The sequence below is a fragment of the Rhea pennata genome, chromosome 7, assembly GCF_028389875.1.
Source record: "Rhea pennata isolate bPtePen1 chromosome 7, bPtePen1.pri, whole genome shotgun sequence".
NCBI lineage: Eukaryota > Metazoa > Chordata > Aves > Rheiformes > Rheidae > Rhea > Rhea pennata.
The window spans coordinates 28,499,183-28,507,359 of NC_084669.1; positions in this window are offsets into that span (position 1 = coordinate 28,499,183).

Genomic DNA, 8,177 nt, shown 5'->3' on the forward strand with positions numbered 1-8,177 from the left:
ATTCATTTAGCAGCCAAGACAAGCTCTGTCTAGAGTCTGCCTAACAGATTTCCAGTTTTCACTAAGGAGCATCATCACAAAAGCCTCCAGGATTTGTTATCAAACATCTGCTCCTTCACTTCACGGACCAAAACAAAAAGGTCTTTGTTGAAGGCGGTTTTAACACTCCTAAGCCAGGTGAAAAAATGCTGGTAGCCTAGTTTTGCGTGCATACTCCAATTCTTCTATTCTCTCCCCAAATAAACACATTCTGTCAATCCTGTTTCATCCTTTTCCTTCTTACAAAGGTCAGCGTTTAACAACAAAAACATATTATACCACCCCCTTGAAGTAGCAACAGACAAACCTGAAATACTCTCTTCTGAAAGCTAGGCCAAATTCCTAGGCTGAAGGGAGCGATGCCATCCCTCAGGAAACTGCCTTACCACCCCACTGAAAGGACAAGGGGTTGCAGAAGAAAAACCCTCCTCAGCCCTGCCCACAAGCTTTTGTACCCTCAGCCGTGGGCTTCGTTATAGTGCTCAGGTGTGTAGCTCTCAGGCTGGCCGAGTCCCCCCTCGCCCTCCCTTAGCAAGGCCCTATCGGTTACCAGTGCTCCCCCCTCGCATCGCAGCCCAGCGCGATTTGACTCCAACCTAGCTGGTCTACTCTTTCTGCGTTGCACAACTCAACACGTGAGACTTAGTAGTACTGCTTCTGCTCTGCACGTGCGCTCCCCTCGCTGGCCACTAAACGCCTTTTGCATCTTAAGTTCACACGTGTTTCACTAAACCATTTCAAATAGAAATCAGCTTTAGAAAGATTTAACAGTGTCATTAAAATATATTTGTAGTCATTCTCAAAGCACATAATTCTTTACTGAGTGTCCACTGCAGCTCTTCGGCAAGCACAAAGTTTCTAATGCGTATATTTTAGGAGAAGTTAAAAAATGGAGAAATATTCATTTTGTTGGCAAATGATTACAGTTTTCTCTTCTTTCCAGCATATACTTTAGCTGTGATAGATACTAGTATAACTTTGTTTTGTATAACCATGCACAAGTAACCTTGCTGTCCAGGACTGAGCGACTCTGAATTTTGCTTAATTTATCAGTTATGCTGAGGTGAGTATTAATTAAGGACTCGGTAACTATCCTGATATAAACTAGTCCTTAACTATTAAAAAAAAGAGTTTGCCTTCTTAACTTACTTTCCATCTCACTTCCTCCTCTCCCAAGACATTTTACCAACTCTGCTCATTTTCTGCATTATGTGCCTACTTGACAGGCAATTTGCTTGCTAGATAAATGCTAAAAAATTATTACACTTATTCACTTCTAAAACAAAAATCTCTTCCAGTCTGTTAACTGTGGGTCCTACATGCGAGATGGTGTCAGTAACTGCAACACTGGGCAATTCAAACTCAGATAAAATTAAAAACCTTTGACCTCCACCGACCGCTTTGGCTTTGCCTGTGCCAATGAGAAACACCAAAAGAACAAGCCAGCGTCCCACTGTGAGAAATGAAGCTGGAAAAAAACTGAAGACTGCTGGCTTTAGTAACTAATCTGAAGTGTCAGCTAGCAGCGAGTCTTGCTCCTCAGCCTGACCGGTGCTCTTCTCTTTCCCAGCCCTAAGTGAAACAAGCATATCTATACATTCATAATGCCTTTGCAAGAAAGTAATGAAGTATATATATATATATTTTTTTCTTTTACAGTTTCAAACGCTTGACATCATTGAGGAAATCATGGTGGAAGGGATCTTAGCACCATGGGAAATACTGCTGGTCATTTTTGCTGCAGTGCTGATAATGAGTTTTCTTATGTTTCTGCCCCCTGCTGCTGTGGTGCTCTGGAGAATGAAGTATATTCCTCAGATCTCATTGCATGGATCTGTGTAAGCGAGCCCTAAAATACAAGATAATATCGCAGATCCCTTTAAAGAATGTTTCAAAGCAATAAAATCTCTCAGGACCACTGTTACTGCTTAGGATCCATCTGAAAGTGATGTTTGGCCCAATCTTCTGCTGCCAAGTTCCTGTGAAAAGAGAATATGTATAATTTTCTCTTCATTTACTACAGTTTTCAGCACTTTTTGCCTTCTGTTTGTTGGCTACATTGCAATTGCTTTTATTTGCTTAATACCCAGACTGATTTCCTCTCTTGCATTATAACAGACTGAAGACTAGAAGAGAAACAAGCATAGTACAGTATTCTATTCCCTTATCTAATTTTGGTAAAGCTTGCCTATTTATAGTTATACTGTAAATAATACCAAAAAGATTAACTGAGATCACTGACAGTTATGCAGGTGGACGTAGCAAAAGCAAATAGTATACGCTAGGGAGCAAACAGTTTAGCATAGTTTTACTGTGAAATCTAAAAAATATATATAAAGGAAAGGTGCACTAAATGGGCATCTTGTCCTTGTTTTGTCCAATTTAAAATGTGCTGACCTGAAATGTTTTTCACTTTTCTTTGCTACGCTATGACGTCTTCTCTTTGCACATCCTGCATGTAAGGACACAAAGCCACCCCCATCCCGGGTGCGAACAGCAGCGTAAGGGAAAGCCTGATGCTCAGACGTGCCAGCCTAGCCACCAGCTCTCAGTTAATGCAAACATACTGCAATCATTTACCTGAATTATATTATGCAAATTTACTCTGGGAAATAATGTGATTAAATGTACTTTAGTTTTAACTGTATCCTATAGGCTTATTGGTCCAACAACTGCCCTTTCTCATATATAAATAATAACTTGGGAGGTGAAAATAGAACCAAAGTGCTTGTCTATTAGTTTATAACAAAAGCAATCTTTAGCTCACAATACATGCAATATTAAATTAAGAGCCTTCCAGCCTAATTCTTCCACATTATATGAAGCTCATTAGTGGGATAACTGCTGCACAGATTTAATCATTTCTGTTACTTTACAAGACCTATTTTACAGTATATGGGCTCGATTTTTCTCATAAAAAACAGTAGTGGGTCTCTTTTGTTTTGTTGGTTGGTTTTGGAAGGTCACTAGAATGTGTGAATATACCCGGCAGAAAAATGTTTCTTTTAGTAGCAGTAGAAAAATGATAATGGCAAGTGCTCCATGCTTCAGGACTGTTGAGCAATGACTGATAATGTATTGGCTGGAAATGAAAGACCCAGAGACATTATAACTTCATTTGGTATGGATTAGGTGTCTGCCAAAAATAAACTCACGCACCAAGGACTGAAAAACAGTTGCTTTAAGACTGCAACACTTTTTTCTTGCCAATGCCAATGGTGAGGAGCCAAAGCAGGCAGCTCATCCCTTCTGTTGATGCAACTCCGGTCCGCATTAATCGAGTCCTGTGACCGTCAGGTTAGCGTGTGGGCCTGAAAGCCACTGATGGATTTTTATGATTTTAATGACTAGATTATAGACCTTTAATTTTGAATACCTGAAAGGTACTTTGTAATCTTCCTAAATAATGTTACATATATCTGAATCATGTAAATGATTAATGAGATAAAAGTCCATTAAATACCATGTACGGTGTAACTATGCTGCCTATGTCTTTGTGGTACTCGCAAGGATAGGGAAGGGGTGAAGAAGCGGAAGGAAGCACAGAATGATGAGCTGGCGGTCGTCAGATCCGCAGCTTCACTGTTTGGTCAACACAAGAAAATTTCACCAGACCCCAAGGTTGGGTTCCACTGAAAACTGAGCAAGCAGTGACAAAGCTTTTTGTTTAGATTTCGTAAAAACTCACATACCGGTCTACTCTGACCCGAAACCAGGGCAGTCCAGGGCCAGCACCCAGAGCTGCTCGGGCACCGTGCACGGACAGCAGCGCCGCTGAGCCACTCTGCTACCTGCCAGCTCTGACTCGCTTGCCCCTTTGCCCCGAGGCTGAGCTGGAGGCGGCAGCCGCAGTATCTGGCAGCCACGGTTTCTTTCCAGAACCACCACAGTTTTGCCCGCAGGGACTGATCAAAGGAGCCTGAAGCTGGTCCCTGGCACCCCAATCACAGAGCTTCTCCCTGAGATCCTGCAGCAGCTGCCCCCTGCCTCCTCCTGGCAAAGAGCACAGGATGCAAATACCTGCGCTCTTAGGGCAACTCCATTTCTCATGTTCTGTGCTGAGCCAAGAACATATTTTTTCCAGCAGTTTTACTAAATTGCAGGATCCACAGGGCACTTTTTTTGAGTAACAGAAGTGCAATGTGCTCTACCTAAAGGGTCTCTTTGTGAGATGTTCTCAAGCTGATAAATACAGATGGAGTGCCGCTGCGAGCAAACCTATGAGCTTCAAGTTCGTAGCTCATGAGAAAGACAGCACCTTTAACAAAGAGCTGTATGTACAGCCTGATTAAACCCCAACCAAGGAAACAGCACGCGAGCAAAGCATTATATTCCTGCGGCCAGGAATTGCTGTGCCATTGCATTGCTTCAGTGGCCACCCCAGCAGCAACAGCACCTCTAGAAGCAGCTCGGGGCATCGCCCTTTCCCAGCAAACGTGGCCCCTGGCAAAAGAAAATTTTTGATACCAAGTATTGCATTCAGCTGAAGACCATATCCATTAAACAACTGTCATTCTTACTTAATTCCAGTTAGGCAAATTTAAGCCATAAGCGGTAATCCTTTTCTCTGAACCATCTCCATGCGTTATGTGATTAGGTTTAGCCTATATATTGATAGCCAAGAGCCGAGGCCAAACAATGACTATGATCTTTAATCTTTTAATTAAATAAAATGCCTTAGCAATGATTTCACTGCTTGACTTTCTTCATGTCAAAATACCCATGTCAAATTGCAACAGCCGGTTGGCCTGTGGCACAGGCGTTTTGGCCCTGCGCGCCCTGGCACTAGGAACTGTACATTACGCAGTCAGCCTTGCGGTCGTGCCCGGAGACCTCTACCCCTCGCTTGCGAAGCTCTTCGAGGAAGATGTTTACCTGCTCTTTCTCAGTTTCAGCGAAGGCTATCATCGTGTGCTGGTAGGTGCTGTTTGCAGGGAAATAGGCAGATTTAGCTCCACTGACAGGCACCTCTGAGGCTGGAAAGCTATAAGCCCCCCCCCCCCAAAAAAAAAAAAAAAAAAAAAAAAGAAAAAGAAAAAGAAACCACTGAATTAGCTATGCTCAGCACCTGGGCAGGTTTGTGTTATGTCCCACTCCTCAGGCAAGCTCCATCACTCCCACTTTCCAGGCTTAAGTCTTCAAATTGGAATAAAACTGCATAGACAGCACGGCACCAGGAGGATGCGGCTCTTCCCGGGGAGCTGGCCCACGCCGGCACTGGGAGCACCTGCCGGTGGCTTGAGCCGCCAGCTCCCACAGCAAGGAAAAGTACGAATTATACAGTAACTGCTTGTAAACTAGTGAATTAAGCCAGCGATCTGGCAGCAGTGAAGCATGCCTCTTACCTTCTCACACAAGGGTTTGCAGTACCGAAGGTGATCAGTGGCGACGCAACAGCCCACTGCTGTGGGGGCTAGCAGAGGTGGGCATGGGGGCAGCAGCTTGCAAACGTCTCAGTGGATTTGAAGGAAAAAAAGCTAATAATACTGAAAAATGAGCATTAATGATTTCCTCCTGCCCAGAGTGGACGATGGGCATACTCACTGACCTGGGGATGGGCGTCAACTGCCCCCACCACTATTTGAAGTTGACAAAGTGAGCAATTTTTTATCATCAATTTAAAACTTTTTTTTTTTTTGACAATACCCAAAATCTCTGTGATAGCAAAGTCCCAGCCAGCCCCAGATGGGCTCAAAAACTGGCAGCACCCACACGAATTGAGGCAGCGGCTGTATTCCCAGCACGGCCATCGGCACTATGGGGGTTAAACTGAGCTGAGTATCTCCTGGGCCAAGTGGGCACCAAGGAGCCCCAACGGAGCTGCTTATTGGAGGGGCTTTGGAGGGTGGGCTTTTTGTTTGGTTTGGTTTGGTTGCCTTTTTTTTTTTTTTTTTTTTTTTTTTTTTTGGTTTCTTTTCCTTGTGGCTTCGCTGCTGCCGGGTTGTCAAGCGCTCTGGGAAGGCCAGCGGCGTTTCAGGGTCGAGGCTCGCACTGCTCTGGAGCACGGCGCAGAAGGCCCAGAGGTGCTTGCACGCTCCTGGCGAGGAGACTGACTGATGGTCTTTCCCCTTTGGTGATCATTTTATGGAAGCATTTTGAATATTTCTATGGAGTTAGGGAGAAACAAACAACAAAAAAAAAGGCTAAGTTGCAGAGGAAAACCATTGACATTCCTTTGTAAAAGCAGTGATTAGAAAGAGTTTTCCATTAGATTTGGATTGAGAGGGAAGACTGGTAGTTTTTTTCTTTCCATGTATGAAAAGACGTCTTTAAAAACAAATGTATATATTCTTTCCATACAAATCATTGGGTAGTTATTCCTTCTGAGTGCTGGCAGCTCTTACAGACAGTTTTGTGTGTGTATGTGGTTATAAATGTATATATTTGTGAGTATAAATGAAGAGGTTCCTGGGATTTTTTTTTTAATCTAGCTATTGCCGTGTAGCCTTATAAATAAAGGCCACTTACCTTGACCGTCTCGCTAGCGCTGGCTGCTGTTGCGCCTTCACAGCCGCTGTTACTGGCAAAAGCACGAGCTTTGGTGAAAGCCAGCGGGCGAGCAGGGGACACATGCACAGCTCGTTCATGATCCCCGAGGCGACACCGAGGCGAACAGACCACAGCCCTTGCGTAAGCGTGCGCCTCTTTTGCAGCGCTCGTGCTACCTTGTGCATCTCAGGTTATCGCGGCTCAAATGCGAGTAAACCGGGCGGCTGCTGAGTTATTTTGGACCGTCGGCAGCTCGCCTGTGTGCGAGGGGCCCTCCTTTCCCTAAGGAGCCCGGTAAGCAAACCCGCCAGGACATTTTCAGATTAATTGTTTTACCATAAACATTTTCAGTGCTCACACCAGCGCACACTCATACAGACGGCATAAATACACCTAAGGGCTCAGCCTCGTCCCTCACTCGCCAAGCAAAAGCCCGGGGAGGGTGTGTGTGTGTGTGGGGGGGGGGGGTGACAGCGGCCAGCTCGATGTGCGCCCCGCGGCTGGGCCCACCAGCAGCTGCTCGCTGCAGGGGCAGGTTATGAACACCGGGTTATTAAACACAAATTAAACAAAGCGGCAACAGCAGCAGAAGGGGAACCCGTCGTGGTGCACACGACCTACCTTCAGTGCATATATTATTGGACTGATTGCGTGGTGTTTCCGTGGAAGAGGGGTGTTTTTGTTAGTGGGACCATGAACCTTGTGTACCTGTGGCCATTTATGGGAAGAGCTGACTAGCTACCAAAATTGGCACCAAAAATTTGGTCATTGCTATGCTAAACATTTATTATTGGATTAATTCAATTATCCTGATGATAACGGTCGTATGCTAGGGATGCGACTAGCGCCAGCTGCCAAATGCCGGGTGTGGTGGCCGGGGATGGCCTTTTGGCCGGTCCCCAGCAGGCTGCTGCACGCGCCCGTGCCCCAGTTCCAAGCCTCATACTGCTCCCACCTGCCCCGAGCAGCAACCAGGTGCTTCCTCCGACTCCCGCATCGCACACAGGCAATGGTAACATTTTGCATCTCCCACTCTCCCACTCACATGTGCACAGATGTGTTAGTGCCACTATTAGAGTAGACCTGTTCATTTGGTCTGCAGCAGATAGGACCATGCTGCTGTCACGCTATGTTGCCCAACGTAGTTACCTGTACTGCACTCTTTCAGCTTGCTTTTCGTTTAGTTTTGTTTGCGTGCTTGCTCCTGCGAGTTGACGTACACAGCCGCAGGCCCAGGAGCTCCAGGGCAGGTGAAGGCCGTGAGAGGCGTCTGCCGCGATAACCAAGCCGAGCTTTGCTTCCTGCGCCAGCCCAGGGCCTTCGTGATAAACATCTCTCACGCACGTCCGCAAGGCAATTCTGCAGCAGTGCAACCAGCACCTTCCTTATTCGTCTTAGTATTTATTATTAAGATGCCCTGTATACATTACTGACAGGTAAAAGTTAATTAGCAAAACAAGGCTTTAATAATGAATACCAAAAATTATGTTTCGTGGCAGACTGACAAGCCTTGGCTTCAAACAGTTTCCATTTTTAGAGGCTGGCAGTTACACACACAGTCTTGCTTGTATGATGAGCAATATCCAGCTGGGAAACCTGCCAAACTGTATCCAGGTGTTTGATGAAGGCCACTGATTAATGCATTAAGG